The following is a 20,530-nucleotide window of genomic DNA, read 5'->3' as shown; positions in this document are numbered from 1 at the left end:
GCGCGGATATTTCTAATCTATGATCCTTATTCTTCATGATCTAATGCAGATTATCTTCTCTTTCCGGTGCCTCCTCTATTCTATGGCATTCTCATTCTCGTCTCCCGGATCCTTTGACATAAGAATTTGGAACCTATTAGGAGATTCCATTGTTGTTAAAGTTGGGGAGGACACGGTCCCCAAGATTTCCCATAAGTATATTCATGGAATACGTGAGCAACTTACACCCGACCACTATGTACTGGGCTAGGCACTGCGTAAGTCTATCCCCTACTACAGAGCATCCCAAACCCGTACAGTGTCCACTACAATTGCACCTGCGAGCAAGGGCGCAGTAAGGGCAGAATACCGTTTCATGACAAGGGGTGTTGAGATGTTGCATATGCCTGTTACCCCTGGGTTTGGTCAAGCTGGCAAGGCATACATCTGTAAAGCAGCGTGCTGCTAAAAATAACACGGCTGGCAACAACCAACGGTTGACACCCTATTTACAAACAATATAGTGCATGGGCCGCACAGTCTCACCCATGCATGCTGGCACCTCTTGAGCCCTTGAATTGATTGTCCTTCACCCTCGATGCTGTCGCTTGCCAGTCACGTTCCGGATCTACCAGTCCCCCTGGCTGTCCACATCTTGCAGTCTTTGCGGTGTGTAGGCACTTCCCAGGTATCAGTCATGGATCCAGCCATACATAAATGAAAATCAAACGCAAATGATTAGTGCTTTTGCCTTTAGGTGAAAATACATTTCACAAGTCAGTGTTACTTTGTGAGACTGTACCCCGCTTTTTCATCCTTACCCCCCAGCCTAGGGTGCATAGGTAATGTTGCGACACAACCCTGACACCTAATGTGCCGGCCAACGGATGCATCAATATTGCGTGATACTACCCTGTACCCAGTTCAAAATTGTACGTGCCCAATGGTACACAGGTACTTTCTGACAACATAGGCATTGAAATGTACCAAATGTACACAAGCCCCAAGTGGAATAGGTACAGTGCGACACAACACAGAAATAGCATGCTTAATTATACAGGCCCAAGGACGTCAGTAATGTGTGACCTCAGACGGATATCTCACTGTATAAGTGCTCAGGCACAAGGGTGCAGAGATATCGCGTGACAAACCACAGGCATATAATGCTTCATTGTACAATCACTTCGTGCAACTGTACCGTGTGACACCACACGGGCATCCAGTGCACAAGTGCACAGGCACCTGGGTGCAGAGGTACTAAGTGACACAATACATTATTGTGCATAAGTGTATGAGCACTAAGGTGTATAGAACAAGTGTGATCAACCGCCGGCATACAACGCCTACATGTATACGCAGACCGGTGCAGAGTAACTGCGTGACATAATGCACTTCTAAAGCATAAGTGTACCCGCGAAGGGTGCCTAGATGCTTTTTGACACAGACCCCTAAATCATATGTGCAACCGCACACACGTGCAGAGATACTCTTGAAGGTGTGACAACAAGTGCCTGAGATGTACTGCTTTACATCATAAGTGTTGCTAATATACTTGAGTGAGCTCACCTTGTAATAAACTGCTGTAACATTCTAAGCGTCAGTCCCTCAGTAAGGCAGGCCACCCAATGTAGAATGAGGATTCGAGCGAGCCAATTCGGCTGTCATAAATCCTTTTAGCAAGCAAAGCGGTGTTCGCTTCAGCAAAGGTCAATTCATGGAGCAAGCATAACAGTAACCAGTAATATGCTGAATATATATCTTGTGTTTATTGTGAACCGCCAAAAATCAATGTACCTGTTAATGGTCCTTGCACAAACGTTCGATTGTGAGAGCCTAGTACAGCATCAGTTGTATTACATAAAGACCATTGAAATCAGACATTCAATGAGAGTGCCTAAGATAGCACCAGTTGCATTACAATCAGACTTTCAACTGAGAGCATTTAGCATAGCATCAGTTGTGTTACATGAGGAATATTAACATTAGGTTTACAGTGAGGGTGCCTAGCAGAGCACCAGGTGCCTACAAGGGGACCTCTTCATATATTTCCGCAAGAGATTAATTGCTTTACCCAGCATCACCGGTGTCAATGCCATTGATATGACCCGAAAATGAAGCCTTTGAAGGGAAGGGCAAGTGCCAACCCCCCCATCTTGGAGCCTTATGAGAAGCGTCGCCAACAAAGTGAAATGCCCATGGCTAACCCACTGTGTCCGACGAGAGGGGAATGCAATCGATTACTTTCATTACAGAACAGGCTTATTTCTTCAACACCATACCATGTACCTGTCCCCCTACAGTGAACTCCCTGTGTGCGTGCCCCACAAATTAAAGAATGGACCTGGAGTATACAGGGAATGTAATAGCACCTTCATGTTACCTAAGGAAGGTACAGAGTATAAAGTGGAGCGAAATAGCGCATTCATGGTTACTTAAGGGATGCTGAAGCCATGGCACAAAATGCACATTTCTTGCCAAGCCGGTGCTATTGATATTGCCGAATCCTGTTTGTACGTAAATGCGTCCAAACACACACAGCATTTCCTAATGCTTGCTCCAATCGAGGCAGAGTCCCCACCTGATGGGTTACTTTGTGCGTGCCCTTTCGTTGCCCCTTTTAAAATTCAAACCCATCTTCGTGTGCATGGGGAGCTGGCCCTCCCGCGTAACCATTTTATTGCCTTTAGATTGATATATACATACGATGAAATCGTTATACACTTACTGCCAGCACAATCTGTAAATATGACACTAAAGGGCATATTACCAACGATTAGCTATATTTATTGGTAACTAGGCTAAGCAAAGATTTTTTTATCGCTAAGCATCGCCGGCAATCATCACTGAGATAACGTGCTATTAGCAATGTTTATCTCCAAAGCGATAAATTTTCCGGCAATAGTGTGAATATCGCTGAGAATACAGAGATATTCATGCATTAGCGACAAAATGCTCTTAGCCATGTTATCCACCTCCCATTGGAAACATGGCTAAGAACTGGTCAGAGCAGGCATTAGTTTTTGTCGATAGCGGGAATATTTCCATCCCTACGCCTGCCTTGCTAATAGGCGATAGCGACGTTAGCGACTGCTTTCAGTCGATAACAGGTTGGGTACACCCACTTTGCATGTCATTAGCGATAAATATCGCTGACATGCAAAGCGGGACCCAAACCGCTCGCTATCGCCTAAAAGCTGTCGCTAACTGCTGTTAGCGACAGCTTGCTAATAAAGCGATAGAATTATTGCCGTCGGCCGCTAAAGCAACGATAATTGCCTATCGCCCTGCTTAGTAATATGCCCCTAAGTGTATTTTATACCTATTGCACAGACCAACAATAAACATGGGGGTATGTCTGTATGCATCATGTGCCTAGTGTATACCCAGACTACAAAACACGGTACTATGTGCTCCCCCTCGTCCCCAGTGTAACATATACAGAGTATGTAATTTGGTATTGTGCCTGGTCCACACACAGACTATGTATGTTCCTATATCCTCAGTGCACCCCACAGACTAGAAAAATGTTAGTATGTGCCTCATGTCCTGATTTAACCAGTCCAAATATACATAGAGTACTATGTAGTTCCTCACACTTGAGTGTTTAGTGCCCATGCCAAATGTGCTGAGTGCACACACAGACGTATGAGAAACATAACGTAACTAGTGCCCACAACTAGATACTGCAGAGTGTTTAACGTGTACTCAACACATACACATTGTAAACTTGACTTGGTTCATCCTGTGCTTAGTGCACACACATATAAATTAAAACATAAATGGTCAATTGTCGACTTTACCCATGATTTTCAGGTGCTTTTTTGCACACACTGATACTAAACTGTGTGTTATGTTTATCCTGTGCCTAAAACATACAAGTCACTCTGTCAACCTTACACATCTTTATCATGTGCTTAGTGCACAGACACACACACAAACGTACTATGAATCATGTGTTGTGTGTGTCCTGTGTCAAACATGCACAAGGACATTCTGTAATTTAGAAATTGTGCTTGTCCTGTGCTTAGTGGGCTCCACCTATAAACCCACCATAATAAATGTGTTAAGTTTATCTTGTGCTTAAAATTTCAAGGACACTATATAAGCTCTATTCTGCATGTATCATGTGCTTACCACACAGAAAGACACTCTGTTAAATTTACCCATGTGTGAATAATGTTGTTAGTGCATACAGACACACTCTTAACAATGAGTAGTGTTTATAAGATGAATATATAAAACAAGGCAGTTTGAAAAACACCTACAAAGCCTCTGTCCCATTACAGAAAGGGCATCGGCAGCAGGTTGATGTCGGACTGCCAGCGAGGCAGATCGCAAGCAACAACAGGTTTGTCATTGAACTCTGGACCAGAAACGCGCTGTTTACTGCATTCGGGGTGCAGAGTCACTGGAGAGGTCAAGCGCTTCCTGTGTCATCGCCATGAGTAATTGAGGCAACTGACTTCGACGGTGGCCTCATTGCAGCAAAGGCCATGACTTATGTCATGAAAACAAATAAACAGATTATTTCTACCTCACTTTCCTTCATAACAATATAGATTGACGCTGCATGTGTAATGTTTATGACTTTCTGGGAATGCATGCTCCTGAGCTACATAGTACAATATGCATCAATAAGGAAGCCTGTTGATTGTATGGCAGCTTCTGAAACATTCATAATCAAATTTTCTAATACAATATCAGCATTTAAGTCCATACAACAGAAAGATGCCTCAATCCATTTTAAAGAATAGGTATTGAATCAGGACAACAATTTGTGATTGGATTGTGGTAATGTTGCTAAACAATTATAACTAGTATACATGTTATGCCATGCCTGTGAAAATAAATGTTCCCCTGCAACAAAGGGCATGTGGTGCTACTGTTCCAATAAAACAAATTGACTAAATCATTACTATGTTGCAAAGGCCACATTCCGCATTTGGTTACATTTAAATAACTTTGTTCACATTTACTGCCCTTGAAACTCAACAGCATGTAAAAAGCATGCATGCCGATCCACTGAGTGCAATATGGCATTTCCTACGTTTGTTGAGGGAGGGGAGAGCCAGCGTGATCTACTTGAGCATACCCCTTTCATGAATCACGGGGGAAACTAAAACTACGACCCCCCTGGACAGCGAAGAAACAGCTTGTTGCAATATGCTGATCCTTCCCAAAGCCGCAACACTGCAAAGCCTCCGTGTACAAAAAAGGTGACACAGTCATTCAAATCAGCTGCGCTGAAAGTCAGCGCTCGCCCCAAATCCACACAGCTGTTCGCTCCCCACTTAACTGAACTGTTTAATCTATCCTGTGGCCAGTCCCGCAACGATTGGAGAAAAAACTGGACCGCTACTCCCTCCACTAATTGCGCTGCTCCAAGCATCGAACGCCGCTCTGCCTTGGGCCAAAATTCCTTGCGCCTTCAGTCTGTTTTCACCAGGTACCTTGGGCTCAGTGAAGAGGGCTCACACCCACTGTTCTGCGCAACGCACCAGGAAAAGAAATTTAAAAAAATTTAATTATAGCCTCCTAGCGAGGCTGGCATAACTAATGACAGGCTAAGGGAGCAGCGAGCAAAGAGGCAGACTCAAGTCTTTGCCTTGTTTTCGTCTGTCAGATTCCTTCTGACAGTGGTAAGTTTTTGGATACCGAGGCAGTAGCCTCATTACTCCATATTCATTTCGAATTTTATAGTAGCTGTTTAGGTTGTCTTATTGATGTGTGAGGCTTTGTCACAGTTGAGGTTCAGCTCAGTGATGGTGGGTCGTGGGTAGCGGTCAATTGAGTTTGCAGAATTGTCAGCATGTTTCCTCAGAAAGTCTCGTCTTTGTCTATCTAGTACCTTCTGATAGTGTTGAGTTTTAGTTGCCTGCCGCGGCGATTATGCCATCAGAAAGTGAAAGGGTCTTTTGGTTGCTTGCCGAGGTGATTATGCCGTCAGGCAGCGGTGAGTTTTGTGTACCTGCCTGCGTTTGCCTTCAGGCAGTGATGAGTTTTTGGATGATACGTTGCTGTTTCAGTTTCACAAGGTTAGCACTTCAATGGGACGCGGGTAGCGGTCAAAAGGGTTTGTAGAGATGTCTGCTAGTTTCCTGATCAGTGGGTTTTCCTTTTGATCTAATCCTTTGTAGAATGTCCTGTTGAGTTTGAGGAGATGGTCATCCAACATCTCAGTGCCTAGCTCTCTGTGGAGGTCTGCTATTCGTGTGAAAATAGGTGCACCTGCTGCAGTCCGTAAGGCCTTGCTCTGTAGTCTCTGTAGGTCTTTCCAAAGCAGCGGGCGGCAGCCACTCCAAACTGGTGAAGCGTATGTCATAGTTGGTCGAATTATTGAGGTGATTGCTCGCACCTTGCTCTGCATGGGCATCGACTTGGTCTTCAGGAGTGGGTATAATGCAGCCAGTTTGGCTGCTGCTTTCTGGCAGGTCTTCTCTATGTGGTTTCTCCAGCTTAGTTTAGAGTCCAGAGTCACCCCCAGGTAGGAGCTTCTGTTTTCCTATTTGATCTCATCCCCATTGAGGAGGATCTGTGGATGTTTCCTGTTTATCTTCCTGGTGAATAAAGTTGCTGTGGTTTTGCTTGTGTTCAGGGTGATCTGCCAGCCGCTGTACCATTCAGAGAGTCTTCAGAGCGCTGTCTCAAGGTTCTTAGCCACTACCTTGCCGCTGAAGGATTGGGAGATGACTGCAACATCATCTGCGTAAAGGGCAAGATCAGTCTTCTTTAGGTCAGTGGGGATGTCGTTTGTGAATATGTTGAAGAGGAATGGTCCTAGGATTGATCCCTGAGGTACTCCAGCAAGAATTGGGCATGGCAATGAACATTCTTCTCGCACCACCACGTAAAAGGTCCGATTTGACAAGTAGCTAGCCAGCAGCTTGACCAGGTAGCTTGGAAACTTGAGCTTGATAAGTTTGTAAAGCAGTCCCTCATGCCATACTCGGTCGAATGCTTTGGCTACAACCTGAAAGACTACTCCAGTAGACTTGTTGATGTTGAATCCATGGCTGATGATGTCCACAACTCTGAGGAGTTGGTGAGTGGTTGAGTGGTCTTTACGGAACACAAACTGTTCTTTGACAAGGAGGTTGTTGCTTGTCGCGAAGACCACGAGACGGGCGAGGATAACTTTTTCGAAGAGTTTTGATAGGCCAGATAACAGACTTCTGGGGTGGTAGTTTGCAGGATCTCGCAGTGTTTCCCAGCCTTGGGGAATACGATGACTCTTGCTTCTTTCCAGGCATTTGGGAAATACTGGTGCTGCATACACACATTGAATATCTCAGCAAGATGATCCACTGCGGTATCTGGGAGCATCTTGATGGCTTGGTTGGCTATTCTGTCCTCTTCTGGTGCCTTGCCGTTTTTTAGTGTCTTTGCCAAGGCCAGTAATTCGCCCATTGAGCATTCCTCAATGTGTGCAGTTTCTGTTTCTGGTGGGTGCTCCCGGTGATGCTTGGCGACCTCTTGCTCGACTTCTGTTGCCAATTTGCTTGCCTGGTTAGGCCTGAAGGATGCCTCCAGTGTGTCAGCGAAGCCCTCGGCCTTGTCCCTGTTGCTGCATGCCAGGTGAGTCTTCCCTTGTATCGGTGGGTTTGGTTCCTTCTTCCCAGTCAGGCGTCAGGTCATTCTCCAGAGAGAGTTGTCAGAGTCCTTTAGGTTAGCTGTAGCTGCTTCCCATTTTTCACCTCTGTGCTGGCTTATTTGCATCTTCAGCTGTCTCGTCAGCTCATTATACTTCTTCAGCAGGTCGGGGGTGCGATTCCTTTGCCACTCTCTGCGGGCTCTGTTGTTGTCAGCTATCGACTGCTTGATTCCCTTTGGGAGGTCGTAGATAGAGCATCGTTGGAGTTTCTGCTCAGGAACGCTGCGCTCAATAGCAGTGTGGATTGAAGCTGTAAAGTGGTGAATCTCCTGGCCAATGTCTTGAATGCCGCATAGGGGACAAGGGACCAGTTTCTCCTCCAGGCATCTCTTGTATAGGCACCAGTCCACCTTCTTGAAGTTGTGCCTGCTGCCCTGTTGCTGGTCTTCAAGTACGTCTCCAACTGTGATCAACACTGGGTTGTGGTCGGACGTCAGCGCTGTTAGGATGTCAAGCTCCATAGACTGGGAGAGATTCTTCATGACAACGATGTCCAGAACATCCGGTTTATGCAGTGGAGAGCCTGGATAGTGTGTTGGTTGAGTCGGGCCGGCCACTACAAAGTCCTCTTTCTTTGAGTGGGCAAGTAGGGCATGTCCTTTGCTGTTTCCCGTGCAATTAAGGTCACCTCCAATTAGTGTTGGGATGCTGGGATCCATAAAAGCATCCAAGTCTTTTGGGCTTAGCTTGCCGTAGCAGGCCTGCAGATGTCTGGATCTGTATGCCAGTTGCTTCAATACTCCCCACTGGTGGTAGAGAGATCTCGTGGTGCTTCACTTTTGTGCTGACAATCACTGCTGTCCCTCCGCCCTTGGCTCCAGTGGCGCGATCTGTGCGGTATACCCTGTGGTTTGCTATGTTGAGCTTCTGGCTTCCTTGGAGGTGGGTCTCGTCGATAAGTGCTATACTTGCGTCCATGGTTTCCATCAGGTGCAGGAGTTCTGCAGTTTTCTTCTGAATGCTATTAGCATTCCACATCAAGAAGAGTGAGTTTCTTTTAGATTTTACTGCCATTGCAGGTGTTTTTTTCGCCGTGGAAAAGTCTGGCAATAAGATTCGCCACCATTGTCACCACAGGGTGGATGTTCATGTCTGCAACTGTTTTCGCAATCTTCAAGATGAGTTCCTGCCTGTTGATGGTTGAGCCTATTTCACAGGATGGTGCTGGGGCGGTTGTTGGTGGTGGGCTGTCCTGTTTGGGTTTTGGTCTTACATCCACACGCGCGTTGCTATGGCTGTTGGTTGGATTGCCATTTGGGATCCTGTGTGCCAATGCGGGTTTGTAAGTCTTCCTTTGCCCCTGGTCCATTGTTGTTGAGTGTAGGGAAGTCTTTTGTGGTTGGAGGGGTTGGCGTTGGCCTTCCTTCTTTGCCTTCTGGAGGTAGATACAGCCGCGATAGCTTGCTGGATGTGGTCCTGCGCAGTTGGCACATTTTGCTGGTTCGGTTTCCCGGTTCCTTGTGCATTGGTTAGAGGTGTGCTCGCCTCCACAGCGTATGCACTTTGGGTTCTGGTGGCAGAGAGCAGAGGTGTGCTCCAAGGGCTGACAGTACTGACTGGTCCTCGTTTCCCTCTAGGTGCTTCTGTGGTGACGATGCAGTTGCAGAGACGTGTGACTGCTGAGAGGTCAGCTGGCTTCCTATCTTGGCTTGCCGACAGGGTTACAACAAAGAGGGGAAATTTCTTGTTCTTGTCTGCTGGAGAGGTAATCTGTGCAATGTTTTTGACTGGAAGGCCAAGTTCAGATAAGTCCTCAATGATGTGCCCAAGTGATGCATTTGCTGGGAGCCCCTGTATTACAAAGTGCTGGGCTTTTGCAGTGGTCATTGAAAAGGTGTAATACTCCATTTTCTGGTCTGTAAGTATGCTGGTCACGCTCCTGTAGTCATCTGGGTTGGTGAGCATAATCTTGGCGTGGTCCTGCCTGGGCTTGATTGTGAAGGAGGAGGTGCAGTGTTCATCCAATATCCCCACGAGTTCCTTGTGGGTGGCTAAGTTCTTCAGGATGATGGGAGGGATCCGTAGTCGCTTGGTGGGACCTGAAGAGGTTTAGGGTTCAGATGCCTTGTGGTCTTGAGGGTGGGCGTCACTGTCCTGGGTATGTTGGTTAGCCAGATAGCGGTTTGATGTTGCAATTGTGGGGCTAGTGAGAGGTACGCGGGCAAGCTTTGATACTTTTTCTGGCGAGCTTGGCATTGAGTCGCGCCCTCTCTTTGCCTTGGTGCGCCATTCCATGTCGCTGTCTTCAGTGTTGCTGGGATGAGCCCTGACGTCAGCATCCATGGTTGATGCTGCTTGGTTGGGAGCGCCTTGGGCAGACATGGTGAGCTAGCTATGGGGCGTCTACAGGTATAATATCACTCAGTAACACTCAGTTTTTGCTGAGAAAAACCAGAGTAACCAGAATATCACAATCGGTTTGCTAGGGGAATCACAAGATCCAGAGTATACCAAAATCAAATGATGCAAAACCACAGAATCAGTTGATGCAAGATCACAAATGCAAGCGACGCAAGGAAATATCACAGCGTTTACCAGGTCAAAAGCACAGAAGCAAATCACCAATGCAGTTGAAGCAAATACTCACAGCAATGAAAAAATTGTAATCTGAAAGCAAAATTAATCCGACAGAGAAAATGTTTCAACAAGCAGAGCGCAGCAATGGCAAGTTGCAATCTGAATATAAAATCAAGCTGAGGAAATGAATCAAGCAGAGTGCAGAAATGCCAAATTACAATCAGAGTGCCAGAACAAGCAAAGGAAATTAGTCAGGCAAGCAGAGCTCAGTAATATCACAGTATTTACCAGGTCAAAAGCACAGGCTCAAAGGATGCAAAAGCGCCAATGAAATTGAGGCAAGTACTCACTGTTTTGCTGACCCCCGGTTATCCAGCTGGCCACGGCGGGAGCAGTCAGTCCAGGGGTGCTCCAAAATTTGCGGAATGCCGAAAATCGCCAAAAATCGGATGTCTTCAGGCCCTGCCGCCGGTAGGTATGCGGGCCTTACGCCTGATGCAGTCCATGGCGGGTTCAGTCTCCTGTTTAAAGATCCAGGAGTCGCACCCAGTGCAAAGGTTAAAATCCGGTCATCCCGAAGGCAAATGGTGGCCGCGACGCAGCTCCGACGTCCGAGTTATCATCTGTCAGAGGCAGACTCCGCTGTACCCCATCCTTTTATTACAGAGGTCCCAGGTCAAGCCAGTTCTAACTGGCCTGATGTTAGCCCAGGCGCGTGCCCCGGAAGTGCTTTCAATCACCTCCAGGTCACACCCTGGATTCCGACCAAATAATGGCGCGATGCACCTGTTGCGTCATCAATGCCGTGACAGGCCCGTACCTTTATGGTGGTTGGGGGCCGGCAAGACCGCCATACCTTTGGCGTGGTCGATACCGGCCCCTCTTATCTAGAAGCCAGGTTTGGTAAATGGGGGAATGCATCAGAACCCATGGGAGGTGTATGGGAACACCCATCAAAACACTCATGGAACAACTCCCTTTCGCAGAGCAATGCCATGCAGCAATCTGTGTTTCACTGCATTACTCCCTATCTTTGAAGCCATTAAAAGCCTGCGATGCATCAAAAATGTGCCTTAGAAGTTTGCTTTATGCATGTACCACGTTGTGTGGACCAAGCATGACTCGAAGCTCTTATAAATATGCCCCAGAATTTTTAAAGATTACCTTTTTAGTTACTGAATATAGAAGCTAGTTAGTGCTGCAACCGTATTTGTGTGGATGTTGTGAACTGGATGCTGTCAGATGTTGAGTAGGCTGTAAGTATAACAAGCATTGGCAATTCCAATTTGTTTAGTGCGTAAAAGGTAAGAAGTCTAAGTAAATAAAATAACGTACAAACTATTACTAATAAAAGAAATGGAAAACATCTACAGCTAGATTCATCAAAGTCCCGATTTGCGAGTCCTTAATAGCGATTTTTAAGGAATCGCTATTAAGGACTTGCAAATCGGGATTCATGTAGAAATGGCAAAATAAATTGCGATTCCTACATCCTCCTTATTTGCGATTAGCAAATTGCTAATCGCAAATAAGGAATAACTCCCCATTCATTCCTATGGGCCAAAGCCCATAGGAATGACTGGGGAGTTATTTGCTAGTCGCAAATAAGGATGCGATTTCAAGGGTGCAGAGGTGTCCAAAGGACACCCTCTAGCACCCCTGAAATGTGAATTTACACTGATAGTGTGCACACACATGTCCAAAGGACATGTGTGTGTGTAACATGCAACTTAGAAAAATGCATTAAAATGCATTTTTCTAAGTTTTCGCTATTTACCACGAGGTTTGACTTTGCGGTAAATAGCGCTCCTAAATTGCGAATTCGCAATTTTAAAATGTTTCATGAATAGCATTTAAGGAATCTCTAATAGAGATTCCTTAAATGCTAATCCTTGCAAATTTGCGAATTTTTTACTAGCGATTTTTGCATTTGGGATGATGAATCCCAAATGCAAAAATTGCACTCGCAAAGGGCCAGATTCTCAGAATCTGGCCCTTTTGCGAGCGCATTTCGCTTGATGAATCTTGTCTCTGGTACATTCTCAAGCCATTCCTTTCCTCTGCAACCAGGCAAAGCTAACTGACATTGCCAATGCTTGTTATAACTGTTCGGCTTTCGATATCATCCATGATCTCTGCTCACATGAAACAATTTCCTCCTGCCAAGAATCAGAGATGCTATTCTGCTAATTGAAACCGTTAATCCAGTTACAACCTGCATCTCGCACAGAAGCAATCTTCTAATGTTATTTGATTTTGTGGTTTGATTGTTTTTCTGGAATTACTTTTCTGAAGCTATATTCCTGGAAATAATCAACGTTTCTCTTTGCGCGTAAGTTACAAATTGCAAGCCAACATGCATTATTCATTTTATAATTACGTGTTCATGCGTGTCGGTGGCGTTTCTCTATCTGTTGCAGTGTTTGCTGTCATACTTGGACTAGTCATGGAAAAGGTCAGATAAACATTTCATCCATTCAGTGGGCCTATCAATGAGCTGGAGTCATGATGAATTATACAACTGGAAACCGTTACTGTGATCAGTATTTCCTTTCAGGTGATATTACAAGTGAGCGTGGCTTACTATTACTAATGTTGCTGCTTGTTTTTCTACACCATACATTTGTCAATTGTGAGCTTGACAGTGTAAGTTCTCTGGGAAGTCATGACCAAACTTTACTCATAGTAACTCTCAGAAATCTGCTGTCTCTGCGTTCAAAAACAGAACTTGCGAATTAAGGCCAGTGGTCGCTGTTGTTCAACCATCGGAGTGCCACCAAACATATCAGAATGTATTTTAACTCAAGACTACTCCTATGTTGTGAAATGCTTTTTTTTTTTTTGGTGTCTTGCATGTGCTTGGAAAGAAGAAATATAAATAACAGTAAAAAATATGGACATTGTAATTCTGGCCTACACATGCATTTGGGCATTAATTTTAGAGGAAGTTTCTAATTAATTTAATACTTACCAACCATTGATGGTAGGAGGTATAGAAAAAAAGGACATCTAATAACAATCCCATAAATAGGCATTGATGTGATACGACTCACTAATTCTAAACTGTTTTTGACATGCATGAATGGTACTCTAAGACCCTTATTGCGAGTGGTCTATCTGGGAAAAGGATAATTGTCGCACTTTTTACAATCTGATACCAAAGGGATCAGAGTTTAATAGAAGCGTTCATTACGCCCTATTTCACATTGTACCCTTTGAAATAAAACATATCATAAGAATGTTGATGCTTTGCACACAAACATCCACATGTACTAGTATTATGCTGGTCATTTTCCCCTAGTAAAATTCTACAGGTTTCACCTGCCACAATTTACCTGGGGAAAATTGCAAGGCATGGGGGCTCAGATTTATTAAGGGTTTGCATCACCCTTGCACTACACAAGTAGACACAGGGGAACACTAAACCTAGAATATGATTTACCAAGCCACTCAAGGTCTCCTTGAGTGGCCTTGCATGGCTTGGTAAAAAAGGTGTAACGCACGGCAGTGCAAGTCTCTGCCTTGCATTACTTTGTATGGTGGGGGTGTTACATGGGTGGAGTGTGGGTGGAGAGTGGGTGTTCCCACGTATCCACCTATGTGTTCTGAAGCATTCCCGGGTTAACCAATAATGGTGGACCTGGGAATGCATCAGAATAGTGTCTTTGAGGAGAAGTATCTTTGTTTCCTCTTTCTAAGTGTGCTGCATTCTGCCAGTGTTAACTATCACACAATTAAGGGGCATATTTACTAGCAAGGCACTGGGTGATAGGGAAAGGGAAGGAGCGCAGCATATTTAACATAATAGAGCACATTCTTATCTTTTTCCAGTGCTGGCAATTAATGAGCTTACTAGCTCCAACACAGGCACTCCTGCACTATGGTGTGTGGGTGCCTGCATTGCAAGCAGGATTGTTTTAGCACAGGAAGGGGCACCATCCTGCACAAAAACTATCCCCTGCAGGATTTTCATCTTGCTATATGCACTTCAGAAATATATTTCTCCTCGTTACACCTCACCAGGGGAGGCGTAGCACTTTTGGCACATTCCCAGGTCTACCAGTTATTGTAAATCTGAAAAAAGCACCAAAATCCAGGGGTGTTGCATGGGAACACTCATTCATCACTCATGGAATGCCTCCCTATGGTAGAGTAACACAACACAATGATTTGTGTTGCGTTACTCTGGATTTATCAAGCCACTTTTATGGTTTCATAAATCACACTTAAGCATTGTGCTGCACCTGCACCCTGTTGCGTGGTGCAAAAAGAATGCAACCCTGTAACAAATATGGCCCTTCTTCTTCAGATACCTGTGAAAATCACAGTTTGCACAGGGATTGGAAAAGGATGAGCCATTTGTGATAAGGGCCTCAGTGGTTTTCTACCCATGAGGACAGTGAATGCAAGATTTCACGGTGCACTATTTATTGTGTGGTGGGATCAAGCTTTGATGAGGCACACAGCAAAATAGCAATACCTTTCCGGAGCCTAGTTGCAGTGCACCTTTCGTTGCAAACCATGCAACTCATTGGGTCAGATATGTTGAGGGATTTTGCATTTGCAAACACTTCCGTTTGCAAATCAGAAGGTTAGTGACCACAAAATGCCTTTTTCTAATGTACTTATTAAATGATTCTCAAAATTAAGATAGCAACCCATCCTGAATAGCAATTTGGACAATGCATGAAAGGAGCCTTCATCCAAAATTTAAACTGTGTATGTTATGTATCAAATGTTAATGACTGCAATCTTAGTTGCAAACCATTGATCAGTCACTGACTCCCAATATGGTGTGATAACTAATTCACAAAGGGGAAGTGGTCACGCTTGGTCCCCTTTCCTTATGTGAATCAAAGTGGTAGCTTTGAGGGAGTAGGATGTTTTCTGAAGTGAAAAAGTAGTCCATAACAAATAATTAATATAAATTACGCAGGTCATTTGCGACCCCTTGAGATTCGTTATTTTATGAACTGAGCTATTAGTACATAGGTAAGTTGGCAAAATCGGATTCGATTTGAAGAAAGTAAGTGCACATTTTGCAACATTATTTTGAAAATTAAATCTTGTTACATCTGACCCTTCCAATTTAAAAGGCCACTCACTCTTTTGCAACAGCTTGACCTAAGATTTGAGGATGTTGTCTTATGCATGCTATCACTAACTTTAGGCAGGAAACTCACTAAGGGGGATACTCGCAAGGACTTATCTCCGATTTATCCCCACCTGAATGTATCAAAAGTGGAGATAGATTTAACACCTCATTCACAAGCTAGTGCAAACTGCAGACATCGCCTATAGTCCCGCGATAACTGCCCCAAAATGTATCTCTACGGTGGACACCACCAACTAACCCTAATGAGATGCAAGGTAGGCAAAACAAAAACAGGCGATAAGCCGCGGTAACACCAGGGATTTAACATCTGCCTTTTGCTGGTGCTAAGTAGGACGACTGCCCACAACATGAAAGGGAGCCCAGCCAAGAGCCACACCTGAAGACCCACAGATGCAATGAAGACAATGATCATGCAGCACCGATAACCATGAGGGCCTCAACATCCCCGCCACCACCTCCAGCCCCACCCCCGGACCGACAAACACATACTGTGCACGACACAAGAGCATGATGACCCACAATGTCAAAATAAATACACACATATGTGGCCAGAAGAACGAGAAAGAGTCACACAGCACTGAAGTAACAACCAAAAACTTTATTGAAACACAACGCAAAACAGCAATGCGGAAGACTCCTGTCGGGTCCGTCAGGGACAATCTCGACGTCATAGCCTGGAAAAGTAAGCAAAAAATCGTGACGTGTGTCATGCGCACATCAATGGAGCGAGACACAGAGAAACAGAGAAGGAAAGTGAGCCAGGGAGAGAAAGAGAGGGAAGGAAAGGAAGGGAGAGAGAGAAAGAGAGAGAGAGAGAGAGAGAGAGGGGGAAGGGAGAGAGAGTGAGAGAGAGGGAAAGGAAGGTAGAGAGAGAGAGGGAGAGGGAAGGGAGAGAGAGTGAGAAAAAGAGAGGGAAGGGAGAAAGAGTGTGAGAGAGAGGGGGAAGGAAGAGAGAGTGTGAGAGAGAGAGAGAGGGAAAGGAGAGAGAGTGAGAGAGAGAGAGGGAAAGGAAAGGAGAGAGAGAGAGAGACACCGCCGCCCTTGCGCACACAGGCCCCACTGTTCACCTGCTGCCACCAGTGTTTCCATCAGTGGGCACACCACGTGCCAGTGTGAGCTCCAGGCCCCGGTCACGCCACCATGGCATGGTCCACATCATGCCAGCCCGCCCGTGGCTCAGCAGGTCCAACACATGACGCTGAGTCCTGAATCATCAATTGCGGAGACCACATCAGTGCACACGTCATCATCGCAGGCTGCACACCCGCTCAGCAATTACGTGTGCCACTAACCCTGTGCAACGCCAATAACGATTTTTCTCAATTTAGTAGTAGTAAAGTTAGGAGTCCTAACTTTACTACTACTAAATTGAGAAAAATCCTAATTTTAAGACTTTCGGTATTCACAGAAGGCATTTAGGAGTCCTAAAGTTAGGAGTCCTAACTTTACTACTACTAAATTGAGAAGAATCCTAATTTTAGGACTTTCGGTATTCACAGAAGGCATTTAGGAGTCCTAAAGTTAGGTGTCATAACTTCTGTGAATACCGAAATGAGTAAGTTCATTCTGTGAATACCAAAGGTAGTAAGTGCATTCTGTGAATGCCAAAAGTAGTAAGTGCAATCTGTGAATACCAAAACAGTAGTAAGTTTAGGATTGAGTCTTAAGTTCATTCTGTGAATCGGGCCCAACGTCTAATATGACGGCCGCAACAAACCCTCCTGCGACTCTCCTGACCTTATTTCCCTCCTCCCCCTACCCCTCTCCACTCTACTCTTCTCCACTTTCCTGCTACTGACCTTTGCCCTTACCTGTCCTCGCCCTTAGTCCCCACCCTGTTTATCTGTGAATTCTCCCACGTCAAATGAGATTTAGCTATTTTGTCTGATGCCCGATGGAGCTACCTGGTTTAGCTATAGCGGAGACAGGCCGGGGATTCCTTCCTTGGACGTCACCTACCCAGTCGGTCATTAGACAGACTTCCCTTTCGTCTCTCCTGTTGTCTCTTCCCACATCCTCCCTCTATTTATGACTCTCCTCTTTCAATGTACTGAGACTGAATTTTTTGTCTGATGCCCGATGGAGCTACCTGGTTTAGCTATAGGGGAGATGCACCGTGGATTCCTCTCCTTGGTCGACACCTTCCTAGTCAGTCTTTAGACAGACTTCCTTTAGTCTCTCCTTGTTCTCTTTTCCCTTATCCTCCCTTTCTCACCTCCCCTGGCCCCTCCACTACTTTTCTCTCTCCTTTCTATCCTCTCCCAATGTATTGCCTATTTTTTGATGTATTGAGTATTTGTCGATCTTTTTCTGTTACATTGTTAATTCTCATGTAAAGAGCTCTGATACCTTCAGCCAGCGCTATATAAAACTCTTTAAATAAAATAAAATAAATACATAAAATATGTCTAGACAAGGCAGTGACTAATGGGTGTGTCCACGGTACCCAGAACACAATAGGCAATGTAGCATACGGTGACGGGCATCCCACTAGATGAGCATCATTGACGTAAGGGAAATCACTGTCCGTACATTCATCCACACATTCATTCATGAATGATGAAAGACATAACACAGCAGTGCGTCACTGGATGTTTATTGCACATACAGTGGAGGTTTGCAGCTGGAGCACTACAGGGCTATGCCAAGCACACCACACAACATGTGCCTTTGCAGGGCCAGCCAGAGTCCATCCGGGGATGACAGGTCCTGCGGAAGAGGAAGGGTACAGTTCGCAGTCTGGTCGCCGTGTCATTGGTCATCAAACAGGATAAGGCAGTCCATATCGCTGTCCAAGGTGAGTGCAGAGGAGTGTATCAGGGGTCAGTGGAATGTCATGAGGACATGTGCGGCACCAAGCAGAAACAAGCCAGGTAGCAGAAATGAATCCTAGTACCTCCTTCTGAACACAATGCCCTCCATGTACTCGGATGCGTGCTCTTCACCACCTGTGGGTGTTGCAGTACCGGCTGTGGCACTGTGTGGCAGTGACACATCAGGGGCCAGAGGAGGATTGTCAGCCGCACTGAGTGGCAGTGACACATCAGGTGCCGAAGTGAATACGTCTGCCGCACTGTGAGGCACTGACACACCAGGGGGCGGAGATGTGGATGGTGTGCCGGCAGCAGCGTTCATCAACACCACACCTTGTGACAGCAATGCCATGATGAGGATCTGCAGGGCATGGTAGATCCCAGCTACATTTCGCTGATGTGCAGCGGTGGCTGGCATCCTTTCTGCCTCCATCCGCACTATGTCCTCCATGAGTCTCCGCATGTGTGCCAGCTCACGGCTGGAGCCAGTCTGAGCGGACAGGTGTTCTTCTCTTCACGTCATGACTCCAGCGTTGTCAGTCAGAGCTCGTTGGATACCATGGAGCCGGCCATGGTTGTCCGTTAGGGACTGAAGCTGGTCCCTGATGGGACCTAGACAACCATGGATGGCTTCCAATTTGGTAGCCATGAGGCCGAATCCCACCCGCACCCACTCAGCTGTCTTCCTCTGGCGCTACAGCACATGGCGTTGGAAGGCCATGGTTTGTTCCTGGGGGTCTTGGGTGACCGCCGGGGCTGTGGGTGCCCCCTACTGGATGGTTTGGGTAGTGGGTGGGTTCTCCTCATTGCAGCTGGGCTGCCCTGATCCTGGAGGTGAGTTGGGGACGATGTCCATAATGTGTTGGAGGGCTTGGGTGTCGTTGCTGGTGGTGTCCTCCTCATCATCAGTGAAGAGTGGCTGGGACTGCTGTGCAGGAGGTGTTAACGGTGCCACTGCAATGTGAAGGGGATATGGTGTATTACAATGTGTCCACATGTATGTAGCCGCATGGTACATGTTGAGGTACAGACAGCATGGCATTGTAAATTGTGACAGTGTGTAGATCAGGGCCATGACCCAGAGTCATTGTGGGTGTGCACTGTGCTCTGCTTGATTGTGCTTGTGTGCCATTTTGTGCCTCTCCACCTGCCTCCCCTTTACCTGGTGGTCACTCACTCTGTTGAGGTTGTGTTGTGTAGTGTCGAGCAGTGTCCGTTCCCCCGACTCCGGCCACAGTCTCCACACTGATGACTGTCGTTAATAGCTCCTCCATGACATCCAGCACATGCTGTGGCACTGGGCTCCCACCTCCAGTCTGCATTGCTTCCTTCTGGTTGGCAGCGGGTTTCTCCTTGGTCTTTCGCTTGATGTCAATCCATCGCCTCTTGGCCTAGTCCATTGACCTCTTGTGCTCTCCGACGGCATTCCGCTTGTCCACGATATTCCGCCATATCCCATTTTTGGTTCTCAATGACACGTTGGAAGTGACAAACAGTTTTTCATGGTGTTCCATCATCTTCGTAATCAGGCTGCGGACTTCCTCTTCTTCTTGTCCTTGCCCTTCCCTGTCCCCGAGGTCCCAGGCTGGTCGCCCGGGGTGCTTGTGGGGTTGCGCACACCCTCTGCGCCTGCTCCGGCTGCCTCCATGGTGCTTGGGTGTTCATCAGTTTGGATGTTTTTTATACTTTTATAGTGATTTTTCCCTCCTGCCATGTGTGTATTGCAAGCCCGGCGCTGCTTATTGCTGATTTCCTCATCGCACTTTGGACCATCGCATGTTTTTTCACATTGAGGTTTGTATTTTTATCTCCGTCAAGGTGGTTGTATCACAGACATTGGCCACAGTTTCAGCAGACTATCGCATGCTACCGCCTTGTTGTGAATTCCACTTTAACGCAGGGTTATTTTCCGGCGATAGGCTGCGATGTGTAAAGGTGCGTCAGCATTTTTTGTGTAATGTTTAGCACACATTCTTGTGAATATACCATTTAAGAGTTTAACCCAAAAGTGACACTGTACCTTCCTGAAGATATTTGCAGCCCCTTGAATAAAGAATAAATGTTTTGTCTAAAGTGTGTATTTCTGAGTTACCTGTTTTTGTACTCATTTTAAAGCACCGGATAAGCATCAGTTCAGGGAGAAGCTCCTCATTTTCATCTTGTTTTTTCAAGCTAACATTGCTCTGACAGACAGCATCCATTGTACTTCAAGTATCCCTTAGTTACAGAGCTGTCTGTCAGCATACCGTTTTGCCAACGTACTCTTTTCAATGCCAGTGCCTTGGAAATGCAGCTACAGTTTGTAGTGCAAAGCAGCAAGGCGGATAAAGACGAGGCTGGCGGGTCTGAGACACCCACAGGATGTGTGTCAGCAACCAAAGGGGAGTCAGGGCAGATCTATGGATTTAAAATATGATATACGGAGCTAGGCTTTACTGTTTGATGATGACCTGC

This window comes from Lissotriton vulgaris, chromosome 3_1 (assembly GCF_964263255.1).
Source record: "Lissotriton vulgaris chromosome 3_1, aLisVul1.2, whole genome shotgun sequence".
In the NCBI taxonomy this organism is placed as follows: Eukaryota; Metazoa; Chordata; class Amphibia; order Caudata; family Salamandridae; genus Lissotriton; species Lissotriton vulgaris.
Note: the sequence above shows the minus strand (reverse complement) of the source record.